The sequence below is a fragment of the Chanodichthys erythropterus genome, chromosome 17 (assembly GCF_024489055.1).
Source record: "Chanodichthys erythropterus isolate Z2021 chromosome 17, ASM2448905v1, whole genome shotgun sequence".
Classification (NCBI taxonomy): domain Eukaryota; kingdom Metazoa; phylum Chordata; class Actinopteri; order Cypriniformes; family Xenocyprididae; genus Chanodichthys; species Chanodichthys erythropterus.
The window spans coordinates 40,901,144-40,927,289 of NC_090237.1; the positions used below are offsets into that span (position 1 = coordinate 40,901,144).

Sequence of the window (26,146 nt, forward strand, 5' to 3'; positions counted from 1 at the left end):
CCCAGTTACTAGCCTTGCCTTGTTTTTTGACCCTGGACTGTTTATCTCTTGTTTGATGATCATTTGCTGCCTGTCTTGACCATTGCCTGTGACTTGGATTACTCTTCTGCCTTGCCCTTATGTTTCTGTTTGCTGGTGTTTGAGCGTAGTCATACAGACAAGAGTCATTCTAATAAAGCCTGCGTTTGGACCTACCCCTTGTCGCCATGACTCACAATGTTACAAACTGGGGCTCAGGTCAGGAAGCAGACAGACTGTCTGAACTGACCAACTTCTAGCTGTCTCATGTCACAGAAGTCAGATAAATCCCAACAAACCTAGATAATATAATATAGAGACTGTGTCTATTCCCCAAACTAGTAAATATAAAATAATAAAATTAACAATAATAATACATTTTATTGATGTCCAAGAAATGAAAAACAGATATAATACAGATGAACAAATAATAAAGCTTGGGGTGCTGAATATTGGCTGCCTATCCACAAAAGCACTTTTTGTATATGATCACAGATCATAACCTATGTGCTGTGTTTGACAGAAACCTGGCTGTAAACAGCTGTAAAATTAAAATACCACATTAGATAAAGTAGTGGATGTCTCATGACACAGAACATATTATCAAATTCATAAATTGTGTCAGTTCTTAATAATGTAAAGTGTGATGACCCATTTTTGCATCTACAACAAACAAAATGCCTTAATGTAACTGACCTGAAATCAAAACTTGAAGGCTTCTTAGGGACAGGTGGTGGCAGGTCTGACCTTAAACATCATTTATTGTAGAAGCTTAATCGTCCATCCAGTAATAGGTCCAGGAATGGGCATAAACCAAAACAACAAACAAAACAGAAACTAACTATTTTTAACGATCTACCTTAACCTAACAAAGAAAAAATTAACAAAAATACATCAGACTTCCCTGTCTCCTTATCTGCTCAAAACCAGGAGAAAACTCTAAACAAGAATTGGTGCCCACTCCCTACAAAATGTGGCATAACTATTTACAGATTACCTTTTAATACCGACACATGTTAAGCAAATAAATAAGCTTCTACTGGATGGTGACGTTTACAGATTACCTTTTAATACCGACACATCTGAACCAACTAAAACAAACTCCTACTGAGTGGTGACATTTACAGATTACCTTTTAATACCAACAACATAAGAAAATAACCAAGAAAGATATGGTGGGAAAACAGTGGGTCAATATCGTACACAAAGTGGAGTATTAAAGACAATTTTACAACAGGCCGGAGGAACGCTGACAACAACGCGTTCTCCCGCAGAACACACACACAGAGCCGCGCCTCCTTTGCATTGCGCAGAAGCGCGCTTTTAAAGGATGCGATCACCAGCGAGGAGCCAATCCACTTTCCCAGACAATTAGAAGCCGGAACCTGGAGCAGAGATGAGAAGGAAAGAAAGAAAAAAAGAAAAACAAACACTAATCGCAGAATATTACATACGTCGGGCGTAACAAAAGACACATTCACACCTTTTCCATAGTTCCACACTGTGGAAGACTTCACTGGTAAGACAACAGAACTTCAGTTTTATTGTTTTCAACTTTAAATGTATAACTCTTCAGCATTAATTCATCTAAACAGCCCTACTCAGTTCTTGAATATTTTCCTAGGGATGATGCAACAACAACAACAACAACAACAAAATAATTTTACAATATCCAATTAGATGAAAGCACTCATTTTAATATTTCGAGGAGGGTACACACCTGGAGGGAACACACCTGTTCTATTTTGGAAAAGTAAAAAAAAAAAAATACATATATATATATATATATATATATATATTATATATATATATATATATATTGCTTTTATATACTTACTATTTCATATAAACCTTTTGTATTTGTATTTTTTGACTACTTAGAAATCACTGGTTTAATTGGTTAAATTATTTCATGAGCCAATTAAGAAAATGAAAATTGCAAAAGGAAGATTTGCAAGCAGCCATTGCATCAAAATAAATTAAATTAATGTTTAATGTCAAATTCAACTAAGGTAGTGTAATCACAGCAGGAAAGAAGTGGATCTAAATGAGACCACAGTGGGGCCGTCTGTAATGAGGAGGCAGAAGCCATGTTGAAATCCATGTGCTGAAGTTTATTAGGAACAGTCCAAAAGGAGCGTGAAGCCAGGCAAAGGGTCAAAACCACAAAAACAGTCCAACAGGCAAACAGTTCAAGGGGTAATCCAAAGGCAGGTGTCAAAAAGGCAGGCAAGATGGTCAAACACAAAGGCAATCCAAACAGGCAGCCAAGTCAAAAATGGAAATCCAATAATCAGTAATCAGAGAAAGCAGGCAAGGTAAACAGACAGTAGATACAAAACGCTCGGTAAGGCAGTAGAACTGGCAATACTTCGCAAGACCTATTTGGTCATGCCATGCTTAAAATGGCTGCCAAACAGGAAGTGACTGTAGAATGAGCAGAGGGAGTGGCACACAGTCAGAATTCAGACGAGGGCTCCCTCTGCTGGTGTGGTATTACAGAACCCCTCCCTCTAGGAGCACCTCCTTGTGCTCTACGTGGATGTCCCCATGGTCGTGGTGCTGGTCGATCGGGTCTGGCTCGATGAAAGTCCTCAATGAGAGACAAGTCCAGGATGTCGTGGGCAGCTACCCATGACCTCTCCTCAGGTCCATAACCTTCCCAGTCCACCAAGTATTGGAGCTGACCCCCTCTATGTCTTGAATCCAGCAACTCGTTCACCTTGTAAGCTGTTGAACCATCTACATCCAGTGGTGGTGGTGGCTCTTGGTTCTCGGCATTGGGGTCAGCATCCGGGTGGACGGGTTCAAGGAGTGAGACGTGGAAGGACGGAGAGATACGATAATTAGCAGAAAGCTCAAGTTGGTACGTGACATTCCATCTGTCTGAGAATCTTGAATGGGCCAACATACCTGGGACTGAGCTTCCTGCTCGGTAGCTGCAGTTAAGGTCCCTCGTAGAGAGCCAGACTCGCTGTCTTTTGGCCTGGAACTCCTGTGATCTGACGGCTCTCTGTAGACGGACATGGGCACTATCCCACACCCTCTCACTACGCCTGATCCAGTCGTCCACAGCGGGGACTGACAAGGGTTCGCCAGACCACGGGAACAAGGGGGGGTTGGTATCCCAAGACGTATTGGAAGGGAGTCATGCCAGTGGAAGAATGAGTCAAGGAATTTTGGGCATACTCAGCCCAAGGGAGGAATTCTGTCCAGCGGTGTTGTTCATGACTGCAATAGCTTCTAAGGTACCTGCCGATCTCTGGATTTAGGCGTTCTACTTGTCCATTTGACTGTGGGTGGTGACCCACAGATGTGAGGCTTATATTGATATCCAGGTGCCTGCAGAAGGCAGATGTGAATTGGGTTCCTCTGTCAGTGATAATGTCGTCTGGTAGGCCATAGACCCAAAAGACATGATGAAATAGGGCTTGTACTGTCTCCATGGCTGTAGGAAGACCTTTTAAGGGAACCAAACGGCAGGACTTAGAGAAGCGATCAATGATTACCAGTATAGCCGTGAAACCATTTGAGAGGGGCAGGTCAGTGACAAAGTCTATGGTCAAGTGTGACCAGGGACGTTGTGAAGTTGGCAGTGGTTGGAGGAGGCCCGAGGGCAAATCCTTGGGGGTCATGGATTGTGCACAGACATGGCAAGATTTAACATAGGTTGCAACGTCTTTAGTCATTTATGGCCACCAGAAGGAGTTTTGTAACAGGCGGAGGGTACGGGAAATTCCAGGGTGACCTGAGCTTAGTGATGTGTGGAACCACTGCATGACTCATAGACGAAGAGCTTGTTGTACCCTGTTGGCAGGTAGTGGTTCTTGTTGATGGGCCTGTTGGATCTCTTCCATTAGGTCCCAGTTGACTGGATACTGTCAGTGGGGGGGATCATGGCATCTGGACAGGGCATCAACCTTACTGTTCTTGCTGCCTGGTCTGTAGGTGACTGTAAACTGGAAGCGAGTGAAGAAAAGGGACCAATGAGCTTGACGTGGATCCAGACATTTAGCACTTTTAATGTACTCCAGGTTTTTATGATCTGTGATGACTTGAAAAGGATGAATAGCCCCCTCAAGCCAATGTCTCCAATCTACAATGGCTGCCTTCATTGATAACAGTTCTTTGTTTCCCACATCATAATTGCATTCGGCTGAAGTCAGTTTTCTTGAAAAAAATTCGCAGAGGTAGAGTTTACCTGGTTGACCGTGACGTTGTGAGAGCACGGCGCCAATCCAGCAATCTGAGGCATCTACTTCAACCACAATGGGGAGATTGGGATCAGGATGCTTAAGGATAGGAGCCATAGTAAAACTATCCTTGAGTTTGGTGAAAGCTTTTGTGGCTTCTTCAGGCCATTTGAATTTAGCAGGTTTTCCTTTTAAAAGTGATGTCAATGGGGAAGCAATCTGACTGTAGTTTCTAATGAAGCGTCTGTAGAAGTTTGCGAAGCCTAGGAACCTCTGTAATTCCTTTATCGTAGTAGGTTGGGGCCATTCAGTGACTGCTTGAACCTTGGATTCATCCATCTTAACACCTTGATGGCTGATTTTATATCCCAAGAAGGTTGTTTGTTTCACATGGAACTCGCACTTTTCAGCCTTGACATACAGCTGGTTCTCCAGAAGATGGGTGAGCACTGTCTTGCCATGACTAATGTGGTCGGCTTCAGACTTGGAATATATTTTAGAATGTCATCTATGTAGGCAAACTACATACTGGTTCAAGAGATCACGAAAAATTTCATTGATGATGGACTGAAAGACTACAGGTGCATTAGCCAGTCCATAGGGCATGACCAGATACTCATAGTGCCTCTTAGTGGTGAGGAAGGCAGTTTTCCATTCATCTCCTTCACAAATTCTGATCAAGATGTAAGCACTTCTGAGATCAAGTTTTGTATAGATCTTGGCTTCACATAGCTGTTCTAGGGCTGCAGGAACCAGTGGAAGGGGGTAACGGAACTTGACTGTGACATTATTCAGTCCTCTGTAGTCAATACATGGGCGTAAGCCTCCATCCTTCTTTTCTACAAAGAAAAACCCTGCAGCAGCTGGAGATGTCGAGGGGTGGATAAACCCATTGTCCATGGCCTCTTCTATATACTCCTCCATAGACTGGGTTTCACTACGTGATAGAGGATACACTTTACTTTTAAGTGTTACGAACCCCTACTTTAAAGGGAGAAAAGGGGAAACGTAACATAAAGAAGGACACGCGAAACCCAATACATCGTTAAATATTTATTCAACGAGCAACAAGGAAAATCGGGAACACGTAACCTATCATACCAAAAAAACAAAAACAAATCAATGCCCAAATATAACCAACAATTAACCCAAATGGAAAATAATAAAGAAATAAATACCTAACTTAACTAAGACAAACAAAACAACTGATATAAAGAAAGACAGAAAATAAAAACAGAAAGAAAAGCTTGTTTGCTGGTGTGTCTCCTCGCTCCAGTCTTCTCAGCGTCCTCCATATAAGCACACGCAACTAGAAGCAGGTGCACAAAGGCGGACCTACAATCAGAACTCTCAGGAAGAAACAGAGTCATGACGTCACACAACACACACAAGGCACAGGCCGTAACACTCCCCCACCTAAAAGAAGAACCTAGTCGAATACAAAAAGAGACAGGTTCTGGGTGAAGCATCAACAAGCAAACAAGAGTGAGAAAAACAAAAACAAACGAAAATGAAGTTACATTAACTTACTTATCCCCGTGAAAGAGCATCTGCAACGATATTATCAGATCCCCTCTTGTGGCGGATCTCCACATTATAATGTTGAGCCATTAGAGCCCAGCGCATCAACCGTTGGTTATGATTATACATTTTATTCAAAAAAACCAACGGGTTATGGTCCGTATAGACCGTAACAGGAATGGTGGTACAACCGACATACACATAGAAATGCTGCAAAGCAAGCAACATAGCCAGTGTCTCCTTTTCTATAGTAGAGTAATTCATTTGATGACGATTGAATTTAGCAGAAAAGTAAGACACTGGATGGGAAATGCCGTCAGCACCATCCTGAAGTAAAACGGCTCCAACTCCAGTAGCACTGGCGTCGACCTCAAGTTTAAACGGGCGATCCATCTCAGGAGCAGACAAAACAGGGGCACTACAAAGAAGAGACTTGGCACATAAAAATGCATTTTGACATTCATCAGTCCAGTTAAAAGCAACTTTTGGACTACACAGTTGTGTTAATGGAGCGACGACAGTCGAATAGTTTTTACAGAAACATCTGTAATAACCGGTCATCCCTAAGAATCGCCTTAACTCACGACGTGTAGTAGGCACGGGATACGCAATAATTGCATTTACTTTTGCCTCAACAGGACGTACTTCGTCATTTCCAACCTTTTTCCCGAGGTACGTAACAGAAGCTTTTGCATACTCGCACTTCGCTAGATTTAACGTTAAGGAAGCGGTAGCCAATCTACTAAACACATCATACAGCGAAGAAATGTGATCAGCCCAGGTATGAGAATAGATAACCACGTCATCTAGATAAACATTACAGTTTGGGAGGTCACCCAGCACCATAGACATCAACCGCTGGAAAGTAGCGGGCTCTTTTCGGAGCCCGAATGCCATCCGCGTATATTGGAGAAAAGAATCGGGAGTCACGAAGGCGGAAATTTCAGAGGCACGATCAGTCAAAGGCACCTGCCAGTATCCTTTTAAAAGATCTAATTTTGTAATGTACTGAGCAGTGCCAAGATTATCAATACAGTCCTCTATACGTGGTAAAGGAAAAGCATCTGGCACTGTAACAGAATTCACCTTTTGAAAATCTGTACAAAAACGGAGCGACCCGTCTGCCTTAGGCACTAAAACACACGGTGAACTCCAAGGACTGTTACTCTTTTTGGCAAAACCATTTTGAACCAGATACTCCACTTCACGCCTCATGACCTCCCTCTTACTTACTAGACAGCGATATGCATGCTGTTTAATTGGACGGGCGTCGTCCACCACAATGTCATGCTGGATGACAGGAGTACCTGAGGGTACATCATTAAACAGGTTAGGAAAACTTTTCACCAAATCAGTCACATCTTGTCGCTGATCATTAGATAAATAAGACAGTTGAGATGGCAATACTTTCAGAATTTCAGAATTTTTCAAACAACCACCATTCAACAATTCTGTAGACATGGACAAACCGTCATCTACATCTTCACTAGCGAGAGTGTGAGACAACATGGACACTCGCTCTGCCTGGAATTTACACTCGGAAAGGTTACTCGCCTCAGTTTTACCAGCACGACACAGGTAAGGCTTCAACATATTCACATGACATAACCGCGTCTTTCGTCTGCGTTCTGGGGTATGGATTATATAATCCGTATCACTCAGTTTACTTTTAATCACGTATGGTCCTGCAAACCGTGCAGCCAAAGCAGAACCAGGCGCAGGAAACAACACTAAAACTTTCTCACCCGCCTTAAAATTGCGTACAACAGCTCGCTTGTCAAAGCAACCCTTCATTTTGTTTTGTGACCGAGAGAGCGCTTCTTTTGCAACAGCACAAGCATTTTGTAAACGCTCACGGGTACGAGAAATAAAATCAAGCACGTTGCTTTTCTCAGACGGATTAGTGGTGAAGAATTCATCTTTTAAAACCTTTAAAGGACCACGTACGTTGTGTCCAAAAACCAATTCGGACGGGCTAAAACCAAGTGATTCCTGTCGCGCTTCACGAAGAGCAAATAAAACTAAAGGAACGCCCTCATCCCATTCATTATCAGTCTCCATGCAATACTTTCGCAGAGCAGATTTCAGAGTTTGATGCCAGCGTTCTAGAGCACCCTGCGATTCAGGATGATAGGCGCTGGACACAACATGGGACACTCCTAGAGCTCTCAGAGCACCTCGAAAAACTCTAGATAAAAAATTCGAACCTTGGTCAGTTTGAACCGTTTTAGGCAATCCGAACGTGGTAAAAAAGATTGTCAAAGCTTTAATGACAGCTCTAGCAGTTATTTTCCGCAGCGGTACTGCTTCCGTGTGGCCGTGCACATAATAGTTCAAATAAACTGTGAACCAGATTTTGTTCGTGGAAGCGGACCAACGCAATCGACAAGAACTCGTTCAACTGGCTCACCTAGAGCCGGAATAGGACGAAGGGGAGCAGGTGGCACAATTTGATTAGGCTTCCCCACAATTTGACAAGTATGGCAATTTTTACAATGTCGGGACACATCAGCTTTTAAACCGGGCCAAAAGAAATGTTGCAGCACCCGATTATATGTTTTGGTCACACCAAGGTGTCCAGACCAAGGGTGATCATGAGCCAGATTTAAAATATGCTGTTGAAACTGAAAAGGTACCACAATTTGATGGACCACATTCCATTCATTCTGAACATCCTCACACAAGGAGTGAGCACTCCAGCGAGGCATTAACACAGTGTTACTCCAATAGAACTGATGGTTACGTAACGGTAACATGTCACTATCAGCACTAAGACGGCATTTTTCAAGTGTTGGGTCACTCTTCTGAGCCTCTGTAAGAGCACTACAGGAAATAGGCAAAAAAACATCAGAACCTGGACAGATAGATTTCGAAACAAATCTAGGAGCCTCTGAAGACTCAGCAAATACTTCCTTCTCTAGAATCTCTTTAAAAACAGAGTCACCTAGATTTATTTCATTTTCTTGATCTAAATGTTTTGCCTGCGCACGTGTCGTAACTGCACTAACAGCAATTACGTTCGGAAAATTCTCAGCCAACCCATCAGGTTGTGGATCAGTAAGTGGAGTATTAGTAACGTGCATAACTGGCATTACCTTACCTCCAGCAATGTCATTGCCCATAATAAAATCGACGCCCGGTACAGGGAGAGAAGAACGGACCGCAACGTTAAAACATCCAAAGACCAAATCAGACGATACCCAAACAAGATAAAGGGGAACAGGTACAAAACCCATTTCTATTCCCTGTACAATAGTACTAGTGCCACACGCAGACTGCCACATGCAGACCAAAAGGTAGAGAATTAGACAATATAAAAGATTGCGATCCCCCAGTGTCACGTAAAATTTTTACAGCCCTCTGATCCTCATCACGACCAGTCAAAGACACAAGACCGTCAAACACGAAAGGCTGAAAGCATGCATCAGGAACTTCAGAAGTCACAGGCTGCGGTGACAAAACTTTCACCAATACTGAACCCCGAGGTTGATTCACCGAAGAATCCGGACGCTCTTGTTTTCGTTTTAAAATTCTACACTCGGCGATCACATGTCCCATTTTATGACAATAGCCGCATTCTTTTCGAAATTTTGGGCCAGACGGACTAGGTTTTATTTGATCATCATAAGAACTAACCTCATTTTCCTTTTGTGAGGCATGTCCAGCATCAACCGAACACTTGACAAACACGGGTTTATGCAACACAGCATACTCGTCTGCTAAAACGGCTGCTTGTTGTACAGTACTAACCTTTTGCTCATTTAAATAAACCGCAGTTCGCTCCGAAACACAATTCTTAAACTCTTCAATGAGCAACAATTCACGCAAAGAATTGTAGTCAGTCACTTTACAAGCCTTCACCCACCTGTCAAAAAGTATACCCTTCTCACGGGCAAATTCGACATATGTCTGTGTATTGGATTTTTTCATCGTACAAAACCATTGTCTGTAGTGTTCGGGCACTAACTCATATGCACGAAGAATCGCATTTTTCACCATTTCATATTGAACACTCTCTTCCAAAGGAAAAGCGGGACACACTTCTTGTGCCTTCCCGGTCAATTTACATTGTAACATTAACGACCAGACCTCATTTGGCCATCTTAACGCAGTAGCTATTCGCTCAAATGCCTGAAAATAAGCCTCAACCTCTTTCTCACGAAACGGTGGAATTATCACGATATTCTTCGCCACATTAATCTGAGGAGACAAAGGAACAGTTAAGGAATCCGTTAACACGTTAACTGAATCACTTCGAACGGAATCATTTGAAACAGTCGTAGGATTCAAACCCACAGCTGCCTCAGAGACTGCATCATCTTTCAGCGCAGCAGATATTTTTTTTTCTCTCGAGTCTTTACTGACCTGCAATTCAAGCTGTCGTATTTTAACTTTCATCTCCGCGTCAATACGATAACGTTCAAGCTGATGCTGCAGCTCATCCCTTCGTGCTTGAGCCTTATCTTGCGTCTCTAATTGTAAACGTGCTAACCGCACTTTCAAACGCGCGTCCCCACGCGGAGCAGATGAGGTTCCCGTCGACAGAGATAACGGCTCAAACTTTGGTAAAGAATATGAAGGTCCTACCTCTCCCCGAGCAACAAACGGAGTAACTGGCTCGATAACAGATGAACTCGATGGAGATTGTTCATCCGCAACAGCTGCCAACGATTCCGTTGATTTCTCCGGGACATTAACCTCTGGAGGTAACACCCCTTTACCAACTAAACCAGCCACCAAACAAGCTTTTAAGTCTTTTTTAAGTAATGTTTTAGAAACGGGTATATCAAAATGTTGGGCAATAAGAAACAAATCATCCTTTCTACACGTTTCTAATTCTACAAGACTTGGTTGTTTTATAAACGCATTTAAATCAAATGTCGCCATAGTTGAGCACCAAACAAACAAATATAATAGCGCAAACAACTCCAGACCTAAACCTACCTAGCCAAAAACTAAATAAGACCTAACTAGTCTTCAGAGGGTACCGATTGAGAGAAACCTCCCCCCCGGATTACCTCCAAAAATAACAAACTAAACTAACAAAGAAAAACAATAAATCAGTAAACCGTAGTAAGGGCCGGCGCTAGACACGGTCCTCATGGTTTACTCTACCTATCCGGAGTTTGTTTTGCACCACTATAATAATTTGCTCAACAAAAGAGAAAAAAGAAAAATCCCGGACGAGCCCCCAATTTATGTTACGAACCCCTACTTTAAAGGGAGAAAAGGGGAAACATAACATAAAGAAGGACACACGAAACCCAATACATCGTTAAATATTTATTCAACGAGCAACAAGGAAAATCGGGAACACGTAACCTATCATACCAAAAAAACAAAAACAAATCAATGCCCAAATATAACCAACAATTAACCCAAATGGAAAATAATAAAGAAATAAATACCTAACTTAACTAAGACAAACAAAACAACAAAACAGAAAGAAAAGCTTGTTTGCTGGTGTGTCTCCTCGCTCCAGTCTTCTCAGCGTCCTCCATATAAGCACACGCAACTAGAAGCAGGTGCACAAAGTCGGACCTACAATCAGAACTCTCAGGAAGAAACAGAGTCATGACGTCACACAACACACACAAGGCACAGGCCGTAACATAAGGGGGCATGGCATTGGGCAACAGGTCAATGGCGCAGTCCCATGGTCGATGAGGTGGAAGTTTTGTGGCTTTAGCTTTACTAAACACTTCGGTCAGGTCATTATAACAGGCTGGAATCTTTGTGGTATGCTTGGTGTCTGGGCTTTCAATGCTTGTAGTGAGACATGGTTGGGTTACAGTGGAGTGCATGCAATGGGCTAGGCAAAATTCAGACCAATGAGTCAGCTCACCATAATGCCAGGAGATAACTGGATCATGGATAGATAACCAGGGAAAGCCAAGGATGATTTCATGTCTGGGTGAGTCAATGACATAGAGAGATATGGCCTCTTGATGGAACAATCCAATATGAAGTGTAAGGGGTTGTGTTTGTTGGGTGATTCCATCTCCTATGGGTGCATCGTTAACAGCGCTGATCTTGATAGGTGATGTGCACGGTTGAGTCGGAATGTTGAATTTAGTGATGAGGTCTTTATGAATAAGGTTCAGGGCTGCTCCAGAGTCGATCAGCACTTTTGAAACAATACAAATATTTTCAGTAGTCAGCCGAACAGGAAAGGTAATTGACTTGATATGGAGGAGAGAAAACTGTTCAATATTTACCCAGGTAGTATTCTTGTTGGTTTTCTGGGCCTTGTGAGGGCATTCCATGCTGTGGTGGCCTGCTTCACCGCAGTAATAGCAGAGGTTGAGCTGTCGCCATCGAATTCTACCCTCCTCAGAGAGCCTGGAGAACCCCAGTTGCATAGGTTCCTGACTTGGCCTTGATTCAAGTAGTGAAGTGAGCTGAGGAACATGGTGAAGCTGATGTGTGGTAGGAGTGCTTGACTGGGACCATCGAGCCGATTTCCTCTTGGGAGCATTTCTCATTAAGTTATCAATTCTGACTGCAAATGTCACATACTCAGAAAATGAAGAATTCTCACCCATACAGGCCAGTTAAGTTTGTAGATCAGCATTGAGACTTTGTTGAAACACAGCCTTCAATGAAGCATCGTTCCACCTACTATGAGCCACGAGCGTTCAGAATTCAATGGCATACTCTGCAGCGGTACGGTTTCCCTGAGACATTCGAAGTAGTTGTGCTGATATAGCCCTGCCTCCAGCGGGATATTCAAACACATCTCGTAGCTGATGAATAAAGTAATCATAGGAAGTTCTAAACATGAAATCAGTCTCCCAAACCGCTGCGGCCCAATCGATCGTTTTCCCAGAGAGTAGTGTCATCAGAAAAGCAAATTTTTTTCTCATCAGAATTAAACTTGTCCTTCTGGTTATCAAAAAAAAAATCTCCACCTGGTGAATAAACCCTCTGCACTGTTCAACAGAACAGTCAAACTTATCAGGCATAGCAAAGCTTACCATTTTGATGTGGGTGGAGGAAGCGTTCAAATGTAGTGGGTCAGGTATTCGTTGGCAGACTGGAGTTTGTCGAGCTGTTCCTGGTATCCTTTAAGCACTTCACTTTGATAAGCAAAAGCTGCTTGAAGCTCAGAAACTTCTGCTGGATTCATTGTAGCCGAAGTATTCTGTAATGAGGAGGCGGAAGCTGTGTTGGAATCCATGTGCTGAAGTTTATTAGGAACAGTCGAAAAGGAGCGTGAAGCCAGGCAAAGGGTCAAAACCACAAAAACAGTCCAACAGGCAAACAGTTCAAGGGGTAATCCAAAGGCAGGTGTCGAAAAGGCAGGCAAGATGGTCAAACACAAAAGCAATTCAAACAGGCAGCCAAGTCAAAAATGGAAATCCAATAATCAGTAATCAGAGAAAGCAGGCAAATGGTCATACACAAGGTAAACAGACAGTAGATACAAAACGCTGTAGAACTGGCAATGCTTGCTCCACAAATTCTCGAAAAGTTCCTTGAGGACCAACACAGGAAAGTTGTGTTCTGACAGGTTGAAGGTCCAAATGTCAGTTTTTGATTTTTCGATTTTCTCCTCCAACTTCAAAATAGTCCAACATTGTTGTTTTACTTTTTTTTGTAAAGGCTGTTTGACTTAGTCTTTGTACATTCGCTTTGTAAACACTGGATCAGTACTTCCACTTATGTCACGCGTGACCTTTCCAACATGATTACGTAATGCGTGGAACATCACAGAGCAGAGCAAGACGAGCATTTGTGGTTCAAAAGTATGTAATTTTTTTATTTTTTTTTTTGGAAATGACAAAGGGTTTCTCTAGATAAGACTCTTATTCCTCATCTGGGATCATGTAGAGCTCTTTGAAGCTGCACTGAAACTGACATTTGGCCCTTCAACCCGTTGAACCCCAGTGAAGTCCACTATATGGAGAAAAATCCTAGAATGTTTTCCTCAAAAACCATAATTTCTTGTTGACTGAAGAAAGAAATACATAAACATCTTGGATGAAACGGGGGTGCGTAAATTACCAGAAAATGTTCATTCTGAAGTTAACTAATCCTTTAAGTTTGTACTCTTGTTTACCCAGGTCCACAAGGTTTAGTGGTTGATCCATAGACCAGTCACTCTTCAGAGACAGAGCTGAGTTCAGATGAATCTGATGTTTTAGTGTAAAAATGTTGTAATTATCATATCATTTATAGAAATGTTATACCTGTTACCAGGACATGTGTCTTCACTAAATGTTAATGGTTGACCCATAGAGTTGTTACTCTTCAGAGACACACAACGAAGTTCTGAATCAGATGATTTTCTCTGCTGGACTGAACTGTAACCAAGGCAAAATTAACTTTAGGTAACGTAGACCATTAACTGATTAATGATTAAAAGACATCAACAATTTGTTGATTAGTGCCACTGGTTAAAAATGATTATATGTTGTACCTGTTACCAGGACATGTCTCTTCGCTAAATGTTAATGGTTGACCCATAGAGTTGTTACTCTTCAGAGACACACAACGAAGTTCTGAATCAGATGGTTTCCTCTGCTGGACTGAACTGTAATAGGGGCAAAATTAACTTTAAGAAACGTAGACCATTAACTGATTAATGATTAAAGACATTAACAATTTGTTGATTAGTGCCACTGGTTAAACATGATTATTATTATTTTAGAAAAGAGGTATTTTGATGGGTTCATGATGCACCCCAGTTGTGGATACATAAGGGTGCTGTTTATCCTGGAAACCACTGTCCTCCACTCAGAAAAAAACGGAAGATCAGGAAAAGTGAACAATTGTAAAATATGAAGCATTCAGCTACAAAGAGCACTGTAGTATTACATTTTTAAACATAAGTTGATATTTTGAATGTTTATTTATTTTACAATTTTATATTCTCCATCCTCCCACTCAAAATATTTGGGGTCTAAGTGTTGTCCTCAGAATAACAGGTTTTATGGATAAGTGGACAAGTTTTTGGGGCAGACCTGACCCGTTAAAAAGAAATGGTATTCATCACTCCTGGGATGGTGCTGCTCATCTCTCTAGTAATATGGCACATGAGGGGTTGTCTACATGACACTGTTTTCAGCTAAAAACTGAAGATTTTTATGCGGATCTGTAAAAATGGTGACATGCATATTATGTATTTAGTCTATAAGAATGCGTGTTTGCCGTGCTGTGTAAAACATTGCGTATGTGCGCAGGCACATCTTTCTTTTCAAAGTGACATCGCCAACTACTGGCCTGGCATGCATAATACAGCATTTTTAGTTGTTTTCGCATATCTGTGTGAACAGGGATCTTTTTAACAGCACTGTCGTGTAAACGTACCCTTAGCATTGGTGCTTAACTAACTGGGTCTCAGGTCAGGAAGCCGACAAACTGGCTAAACTGACCAACTTCTAGCTGTCTCATGTCACAGAAGACAGATAAATCCCAACAAACAGAGACTCTTGTGAGGACCCATTTTTGCATCTACAACAAACAAAATGCCTTAATGTAACTGACCTGAAATCAAAACTTGAAGGCTTCTTAGGGACAGGTGGTGGCAGGTCTGACCTTAAACATCATGAAGAGAAATTGAGATTGATAAAATTGTTCTCATTACCTTCATTCTACCAACAACTTTTACACTGTTGTGATTGAACTTATTAACAATGTGCTTGCTCAAAGACACATTCACAAGTCACCTTTTCCATACTTCCACACTGTGGAAGACTTCACTGGTAAGATAACAGAACTTCAGTTTTATTGTTTTCAACTTTAAATGTATAACTCTTCAACATCAATTCATCTAAACAGCTCTACTCAGTTCTTGATTATTTTCCCAGGGATTATATGAAACAAAATATATATATTTTTACATTTCAAGGAGGGTACACACCTGTTCTGACTATTTTGGAAAAGTAAAAAGTAAAAAAAAAAAAAAAAAAAAAAAAAAGTAATACTTATATTGCTTTTATATTCTTACTATTTCATATAATCCTTTTGTATGTTTTAAATTTTACACATCTTTATGACCGTACTACGGAAGCCCTGAATCGCATGGTGGGGGGAAAAAAGGAAAACTTATTTCGACATAGCTTATTTGAGATATTAAAGGGGGGTATAATGCTATTTCATGTATTCTGACTTATTTCTGTTAAAGAGTTGGATTCTCAAGCTAAACATTGCCAAAGTTTCAAAACATGAGTTGGACGTATGACGGAGCATTTATGTTCCAAAAATTCTCTTCTAAATCGTCACAGCTTTTACATTTTCTTTTTCGAGTATCAGTCTGAGTGACGTAAATGAGGGCGGAATTTCCTTGTACAGGCACTTCTCCTGGAAGGGCTCGCACACACGCCGACCAGAGCAAGAGAGCAATAGCACGCCTAAAACGTGCAGTTGGATTTACGGAAGTCGTCGACAGCACTACACAGGTCATAGGACTTCATGAAATCAACAATGTCACCAAAGAATTGTGTTTTTGGTTGTGAGGGAATGATAACCTTGTTTCCCAAAGAACCCAGTGTTAAGAGGAGCTGAGAGTTTTGTTCTCACGCAATACATTGATGCGCTCTTGATATTTGTTATTAAAATAACCATAGAAACTGATAGTTACAATCGTGTTTTTATTGGTTAAAATTAATGGAGAATTTCTCGTGTTTTTCTGTGGCTGTTCAACCCCTTTGGGATCGGCGCTTATGGTTTCATAAACAAGGCCCAGTTCCACACTGGATTTACAGATCGTTTGAAACTGAAAGACGGAGTGGTCACAGCGGTAATGATCCGTTCGAAACATCAGTTGGTGAGTAAAACTGCTTCAAATGTCTGTTTTGTTGGCAAAGGCGCCTAAGTGCATATAATGTAAACAATACGAACGTAGTGAATTCATAAATTCATTATTCATTATACGCAATGTAATGTAGTTCGTATATACGGGAAAAAGGAGGCGGGAACCGGCGAACGTTCAAACAATAATCTTTAATAAAATAAAAATAGAACAAAACAAAAGTAATGCCGGCAGACCCTCGCGGACGTCTGCCGGCCACACAAACATAATAAAACATAAAATAAAGTCCAGACCTGGTCCTCTCTCGTCCTTCACTGTCGTCGCTCCTCCTTTTATGCTCCCGGATCTCCTCCGTGAGAGACTCAAGGCCGGTGCGCCTCCCAGGTGAAGCTCATTAACACTCGCGCCACCGGCCTCGCGCCGTTCCCTCACGGCTCTCGCCCACCCTGGTCGCCACATGCAATATTCATTATAGTGATTCAAAAGTTATTCATGGATAATGCGATGGTCTATTGTGTGTTTAAATACAGTTGTTTAGCTGACCAATGATAGCTTGTGGACGATCTCTACACAAAAGATGCACGTACACGTGACAGCTCGGCACTCTATCTTCGCTCACAATGACACGCCTCCAGGGTGTTTTCGGAAATACTCAGTACAGCGTATTTATCTTTAATAAATATGATTAAACTAAAGACTTTTTGGATACACTACTACTCTATAGGTACTCAAGATTAACATGACAGGCAGAAACTGTGTGTGATACCCCCCTTTAAGTCGTTATTTTTACATAAAAAGATGTTCACCATAAGTTTCTTTTTTTCCCCCTCCACCAATGCCAAATGAAGATTTGCAAGCAGAAACCGCATCAAAATAAATGAAATTAATGTTTATTGTTGATGTTTACTGTCAAATTCAACTAAGGAGTGTAATCATGGCAGGAAAGAAGTGGAAAAGAAGGACAGGTAAGAAGCGGATCTAAATGAGACCATGGTGGGAATAGTTCAGTGTGATTTAAGAAACAATTTTACCGGTGAATTAAAAAGAATCAGCTTGTTCACAAATCAGACACAGCTGTCGCATCTCAGTAATGATTTCATCAGGCATACTCGATGATGCAGCTCATGCTCAACTATTAAGGGAAATACTTCTTAAGGGAATACTTTATATTAGAATCAGCAATCAGAATATGTATGCTGTTTGAGTGTCTGAAAGGGGTACTAAGGAGCTCAAGAGAGAGAGGCTGAAGTGTTTGCAGTGCAGCAGAACAAAAGGTGATGTAACAATTGTTGGGGTGAGCACACTATTGAGCACAACAAATGCCCAGCTTTTAACAAACACAACAACTTTTGCAACAAATAGAATCACCATGCCAAGTGTTGTAGTTCCAAGCCTCAAAATATAGGTTCCAAAATATAGTCACCATCTAGTGGAACTGGTGAAAAAAAACTACAGAGAGAAAAAGATTATTGTCATTGTGAAAGTGTGGACCTGCATGCAAACAACGGTGAAATAGTCGCCACTCTCTCAACAACCTGTAACATGTAGAAAAAGCTGAAAATAGACACTGGAGCTAAATGCAATGTTATGTCTTCATCCACATTGCAGTGCGTTGACCTCAATGCCCAAATCGATCAGTCAGAGTAAATCTTTGTGATCAAACAATTCAGACACTGGGCAATTCAGACATAGTTCTTTAAGAGGGAAAATTGCTATTACACATAGTGGATTGAGATGTTAAGAAAGGTGTCAAGCCTGACCCAGAAAAAAAACATGGCCATCAGCCAGATGCCTACCCCAGAAGACAAACAGAGGTTGCAGAGGTTTCTTGGCATGACCAATGCTGTGGACACAAGTCCACCTGTCCTATTTTGATGTGCACAAGCCAGTGACATTGTCTGTTGATGCTTCCAGGCATGCTCTCGGAGCAGTCTGTCTTCAGGATGGCAGGCCTGTTGCATGTGCATCAAGATCTCTCACTGACACTGAAGCGTGCTATGCACAGATTGAGAGCTCTTGGGATTAGTCTTGTGTAAAATTCCATGATTATATCTATGGCCGCCCGGTGACTGTGGAGACGGATCATCAGCCCCTCCTAACCATCCTGAGAAAGCCTCTGCACACAGCATTGGTGCTCAATGTGCATCCAGTGAATGATGCTCAAGCTTCAGCACTATCATCTGAATGTGATCTATAAAAGAGACTGTGAACTGTTTGTTGTGGATGCACTTTCATGTGTACATCTCCCCACTATAAACAGTCCCGAAGCCATTGAGGACTATACCTGCATTTCCACTGCAGGAACTTTTCCCAGGAACTGGTACTCAGTGTGTTTCGGCTGCAAAGTCTCTGCTCGTGAGGTAGTATTTTTTCAAAGTTCAAAAACTTTCTGGGGTGGGACTTGGGCACTGAATGGTTCAGTCTATGCAGCATTTTGACTGGTTGACTCCACGCATAGTTTTATTTCAACCACCGTTTTTTTTCAAGTCTGTTGCAGTGCGTGCAGTAAGAGTTGTTTACTATTCAAATCAACGAAGGAGTTTAAAAAATACGACCAATGGACCTACGATGAGGTTCAGGCTTTATTAAGCTTATACATCGCACACAGTTTTGCGTACATTTGCATACATTTGCCTAATCTTCATGGTACTTTAGACCGCATCATGACGAGACATCCACCCGTTTTATGCTATGACGGATGAATTGAAAGTGGATGATGGCTTGATTCTGCGTGAGCAGAGGTATGTAATTCCTCACTCTCTCCAGAAACACTACTTAACAAATCTTCATCAAGGTCTTCCTGGCATTCAGTTCACTAAACGACGGGCACATGAAACCACATGGTTAGGCATTTAGCCTATTTTTGAACTCGACTGGAGACTAACGTAAACAGTATTGATGTGTGCACAGCCTGTAGCCCCGCAGTCGGTCCGGAAAAATCCCGGTGTCCTGCTGAATAATTTGGCCACTGGCTGCTCTATTAGGCTACTTTCATTTATTTATTTAGCAATACTTTATATTATTGCCTGCCCAACGAATGCACGTTATTTCTGAGATCTGAAAAATAAACATGATAGCTTGATAAAAATTAAATTGATAGCCTAATAAATCATGGTTTTGCTAATGTTGTCTGCAGCTATTTGACCTCATCCCCAGCAAAGGGCTTCTGCACACAAAAAAGAAAAGCCCTGCATGAAGTGTAATGAAGCGAGTGGCTTTTCCTGATGGATCTCATAGCTATAAGATAGATTTCTGTGTGCAAGGTTACAAATGTTTGTTCCTATCACTTTTGGCGTTATGTTTTTTGCCTATGATTAAGGTTCGGGTCCATTCAGAAAAAGGACGTTTATTTTAAATTATACCCGAGACCCGATGCCACTAATACTGAACCCGACCTGTGTCCAAGGCACTTGTTGAAGTTTTGGACCTGAACCTGCTTGAGTATCAGGTCGGACCTCAGGTTTTCAGATCCAAGTGGACCTGTGAAGACCTCTAATTTGCTCACCAGTGGGAATTTCAGCATGTCACAAGGAGTCCCAATTACCCTAGATCCAATGGTCTGGCAGAGCATGGTGTCAGGTCTGCAAACCATCTCCTAGAAAAGTGTGCATGTGATGGTTCTGACATTTACGCAGCCTTGCTCAACCAGTGCAACATCTATTGTCCCGACACACCAGGTCTCTGTTCCCCATGGTTCCAATCCCAACTCACTTTGAGAGTTAAGACTAATGTCCAGGTGGCTTTGTTCACTCTTAGACAAAAGGGAAAGATAAGCCATGACAAATCTAACAGATGCCTTTTGCCTCTGCAGCCTGGGCAGACGGTAAGGATGGCGATGAACTGTGGGTTTGACAAACTGGCCAAGGTTTCTGAAAAGGCCCTTCAACCAAACAGTTATATTGTCCAGTCTAATGGTAAGACCTATATAAGGAACCAACGCCACCTTCTATGAATCATACTGTCCTACCACTACCATGTCTGTGCCCATGTCTCTCTGCGGTGCTACATGACACTTCAAAAGATGGGTGACATGCCATCACCACAAAACAAAGACAGTTCCAGGCAAGAGGATCCAGTTCCACTGGGTGTCACTCGATCAGGAAAGGTGTCCAGGCCTAATTCAAGCTTCAAAGACTATGTCACACTGTGATTGCTTACACAGTGCTCCATGTTGATAATAGATCGGGGCACATGTTACATGTTGTTAGTGTTTATTTCTATATTGCACTTGTAAAAAAAAAAAAGAATATGAAAGGTGTAGAATATGGGTGTGTCGCACCTATTCATATATGTATGGGAGCCGGATGTTTTGAAATGGACATGGAGGTTTAGTTAAACAAACAAAAGTAATCTTGTCATGAAGCAGGAGCAAAAAAGCAGAAACAAAAGAGCTGGACTATTTGCGAGCAGTTTTCTTTTTAAATCAAGATAAACTCAGGAACGTACATCTTAGGCTATAAGGAAACAAATCTCGAGAAACAGAACAACCACTAACACAATGACAAGATCAGACAAAGACTGAACCAAACACAGGGCTATAAACACTCCAGGACACACGGGGATAAACAAGATAATTAACAAGACACAGGTGGAACACATGACAACAAATCAAAAACCATAACAACAGATGAACTAGGACAAAGGAAACACAGGAAACTAAACTAAGAACAGTGCAAAACCAACTCAAAGTCCAACTCAAGCTAAACACTAGTACACATCAGACGTGACATTACCCTGCCTTCAAAAAAAGTGTTCTTGAAACAAAGTCCAACAGAGGAGGGCAGGAGGGGCGTAGAAGGAGGATGTAGGACTGGCGGACAGGACAACCCAGGACGAGGGAGAAGTCAGGAGGAGATGATGGTGGGAGGAGCCAGTGATTGACCCCAAATAGTGCTAACATGCTGAAGGCCCATGATGGAGCCGATAGAGGGAGGGAGGCCCGGACAAAGGCGTGGAAATGTGGTGAGCTCAGAGCGATAACTGACCAAGGCAGAGCCGGAGGGATGAGGAAGCCCTGTGGAGCTGATAGGACGACGGTCCCATGTGGAGTTGAGGGAGCGAGGAGCCAGGGTGGAGCCGAAACTAAACCACTAGGGGACACAGAAAAGCTGTGGGGAACCCTGTCAAAACTAGAGATATGCCCAAAGCCGAATACCTTATTTGTGAAAGGCACAAATAATGGTTTAAAAATGTATAATTCTACCATATAATTGGGAAAACACATGAGGGGGGACACAAAAACCATAGCAACAGATGAACTAGGACAAAGGAAACACAGGAAACTGAACTAGGAACAGTGCAAAACCAAAAAGATCAAGCAAAACACTAACACAGATCAGATGTGACAAATTTACCTTTTTATGTAACTGATTTATAAAAGTTATGACCAGTCTTGAGCAAACATTTAGATGACTAACATGTAAGACTAGTCTAAGCAGTTTGTGCGACTGGCCCTAGTATGCTAAATGGTACTGATAGTTGGTACTGGAAATATTAGTCGATTAAACATTTTATTTACACATTGATAAGTTTTTAAAATAAATAATCTGGTACAAAATTAACTCATTTGCATTTATTTCTGAAGATATTTTAAATTCTGCACTTACAGTTCAGTTAATTTTGACCACAGTGGCCAGTCTCTCTTTTTTAAGACTGGTCATAATTTTTTTTTAAATTGGTTGCTTAAAAAATGTAGATTGGTTTAATTTGATAGTTGGTAAGATTAGTTCTTAAGACACAGTCTTAGCATAGAGGTTGAGTTTATGCAGCTCGACCCAGAACTGTACAAACGCAAGATAGCATGCAGCCACCATATCAACAAATTCTACCGTTACCAAAGTTAAAAGTAAACGTTTATGATTGAGGTTTATTCGCTAACTGAACTAATATTTATTAAAGCTGATGACTGTCCATTGACAAGAATGCAGTCTGAAATTTGTGTACCCAGGTCCACTAAGCTTTAGTTGTTGATCCATAGAGCCATCACCCTTCACAGACACTGAGTTAAAAATACAGAACAGATTGAGTTTCTCCATTTAAATCACTGGATCTTTCTTCATATTGAGAATGTTTTACTTCTTAATAAAATTAAAGAGGTAAAATAACATTTTGAAACACTGGAAAGTGTATGTAATAAAGTGTTTATATACCTGCATCTTGGAGAATTTTTTTCATTTCTGAATGTTTGTTTGACATCCATGATGGAGCTGGAGCTGAAGAGCAGCCAGTCTGATCTCCAACACTGACTCGGGATTAAAATGACAAACAAAAACTAAAGTAATGAAACACTTTTAGGTGAATGCAGCTGTCTCGTGACTCTGTTCACCTGAATTAAAGAGACATGTTAGTCGTATTTTAACACATGCTGTTTAGACTTTTGAAGAGTCAGGCAGATATTTCTGTTTAAATACTCAAGAAACCACATTAATTATAAGATGCAAAAAAATCCTTCATAGAAAATATTAATATGGAAGTAAATTGTAAAGTGTCTCGACACTCACCTTGATCAAAATCCTTTTTCGTCAAGTGTAAATGATTAAACACGTGAATTCCAACCTAAACTTATAAATGTTTCTATTAATCCCTTCGACGTTTTGTATTGTCTTTTCTTAAAATGGCTAAAATGAACTCTGAACTTGTACTTTGACTTTTTATTTGTGAGGAGATGACAGTGAGGTTTCTTGTGACGTTACGCAACACGATCCAAAGACAGCACAGTGACTCAGTGAATGATGCCATTATATACGGTTTTAATTAAAGAAGAGAAGAGGTCAAACGGTTATGGAATAAACTTTCTCATGTAGACCTCATTCATTTTACTCACAGTGTTTCAAGACTGTAGCCTCAGAAACACATCATATGTTGATGATGGACATAAACTCTCAGTAATGGAGGGCCAGTGTCATGTAGACTTTAGCTTTAATTAACCTAATGTCACAGATCCCTTGTCTCCAGAACTCCAATTCCCATGATCCTCCTGTTCTCCACACCTGCACTCACTTCCCTCGTCATCTCCCCATCATCACAGATCATCGTCACCTGGACTCCCTCATCAGCACTCCCCATATAATGGACTCACTCCCTTCACTCCCTGTCGGATCTTGATGTTGTTTATGCTATGTTAGGTTGTGGTTTGAATACTCCTGTGTGTTATCGCCTACGTTTCTACATTAAATACTTTTAACTTTGGATATCCGTTTACGTCTTGTCTCTACAACTACAGCGTACCGTAACACCTAACTCAGTCACTAGCAATCCTGAAGACCTTGATTATCTTGCTCTAGTGTGTTTAGTTAGGGTTGAAGCTAAAGTCTGCAGTATAGATAATGACAGATTTGAGCTTTAAATACTTCAAAGTTGTGACTTTTTTTACATGTTTCCCAAAAATGCATTAAACCCTGAACAGTCTTTGCTGTATGTTCATGAAGTGCTGAAATGTCCTAGGCTTATGACATTTTGTGTACAATTTGCTTATGGAAAAGGTTTAATGTTCGGTTTCTTTTACTTGATAAAATATATATATATTTTTTTTACTGCATACAGAACAAAAATTATTCAGACTTTTTTAAATATATTTTTACTAGTGGGTGCAGGACACTATAGTTCATTTATATAAGTGATGATAGCCACATCTGTGACATATTATACCCAAAAATTATTCATACAGTGGACTACTAGTAAAATTTATAAAAAACAAAAATTATTCAGACACTTTGACCTGACCATGTTTTGCTTAATTATTATCTGACATAATTAAGATTTTTCTTTTTTTCTGACACAGTTTAAAGCGGACCTCAGTAAGATTTGCGAAGCTCCCCCTACAGGTTCCTTCAGTGAATCACACTGTCGTAAATTCTCCAAGCGCAGCTCTGGACTACAACGACTACAACGCTCACCAGCGCAGTAGTTTTGCAAATACAGTACAAGAAATCTCGACCGAGGTGGGTAATTTACGAAATTGTCTTATAAAGTCATAATATATACATTGTTTCTGAATTACCGTAAAGCATTTTGTCACTCTCGCGTGAACATGAGGCGAGATTGTGTCGGGTCGGCGCAGCTCAACTTGCTGTTTTCTGGCGTAGACGTGCCCAGTGTTGCCAGATTGGGCGGGTCACGTCCGACCGGAAAAAAATGCATTGGGCGGGTCTTTAAAATTTGGGCTGGTTTTTGATGCAACAGGCGGGTTTTTATTTTTGACTATAAACAGTATTCTTTATTATTTTTTTAATGAAAACTAACTATAAAATAAATTATATAATTTAGGATGACATTTAAATTAGGTATGGTTCAGGTTAGCCAATAAGGTTCAGGGGAATCCTGTCCAATCAGAATTCAAGCTTGATTGGCGGGTTGTTGTAGGCTAATTCGTTATATCGTCAAAACTGCATTATCATCATCAGTGATCATCATTCATCATCATCATCATGCCAAAGTGGGGTAAATATAAAAAGTCCTAAAGGAATGGGAGAGCGGATGAGTCAACAATGCTGACTCATCTCTCATCTCCGCAGTAGTGGACGCGCCTATATACAAGTTTCATATGGATTACATAATCTGAGAATATTTATTTTCCATTTGAATTGGCTCGTTTAAAAGTAGACATTCCAAGCTATAGATATATTTCTTGTGTCTGTGAGGAAAGCAGCCTATACGATGAGTTTCGGTTCATGCTTGTTACAAGCTCAAGTTCACCGAGACCGAGATCAGAAAACGCATCCTGATTGCTTTCATTGTTTTACAAAAGCACAACGTTTTGCTGTTATTGTGAGTTTACAGAAATAAAAGTACACCCTTTACATTTTGCATTACTCTTATCTATGACCAAAAATGACGGAGTATTTTAAGTTAAGTGCAGTGATCACACCGGCGCCTCCATGTCATGCAGTAAACACGCTCTCCACACAAACACTTGGATATGCGCCAAATAATAGCGCACATTTATCTATAGGCAAACATTAAAGAGAATGGACTAAAGTGGCGACTTACATGTTTCAAGTGATAAGCCATATTTGAGGTCGATAAATGATAGGTGAATGTTTGGATTTCCTGCAGTTAATGATCTGTGCCTCTAGGACTGCGTGACCTCGCCACTTCCTGTGGAGATTTTTTTTTCTGCGACTAACCGATTAATAAAATCTTGGTCGACCAAGCCTCTTCAAGTTGACTAAGGGTCGACTATTAGGGGGCAGCCCTACTAGTGACGATTCAGTGTATCATTCAGTCATTATTTTATTTAAAATTAAAAGAAGGAAAAAAAAACGAGAATTCATGTTGAATCGCCCAGTGGTCTATAAGTTAAATAATAATAATAATTTTAATAATGATAATATAAAAAAAATTAATTAGTTGGTAATTAAGCACAAATTTGTAAGTAGCCTACTAAAACAAAAAGAAAAGTATAATGAAATGATTTGAGAATTGGCCTATTAGAAAAGAACTGTAGTTCTGACAATAGTAGCACAAGAACAATAAAAAATGTTGTCCCCTTCTGAGGTTTCCGATGTAGACCTTGTGTTTTAATAAAATTATCATTTATATTAAAAAAAAAAAAAAAAAAAGATGCACTGGATATACTTGAGGCGAGCCTGGTGCTCTCCAATGTGCGATGTGTTAGTCTGGTTGTTTAATAATAATAAAAAAAAATTGTGTGTTTTAT

General features: G+C 40.8%; 1 long non-coding RNA gene across 1 annotated transcript; it reads right to left on the reverse strand.

Annotated features, from left to right (window-relative positions):
- Positions 1-919: 919 nt before the first annotated feature.
- LOC137004584 (uncharacterized) lies at positions 920-23,116 on the reverse strand. The gene is made up of 3 exons (XR_010892146.1): positions 22,989-23,116; positions 22,638-22,729; positions 920-1,403 (listed from the first exon to the last, which is right to left on the reverse strand). It is a non-coding gene; the product is annotated as an uncharacterized lncRNA (long non-coding RNA).
- Positions 23,117-26,146: the final 3,030 nt, after the last annotated feature.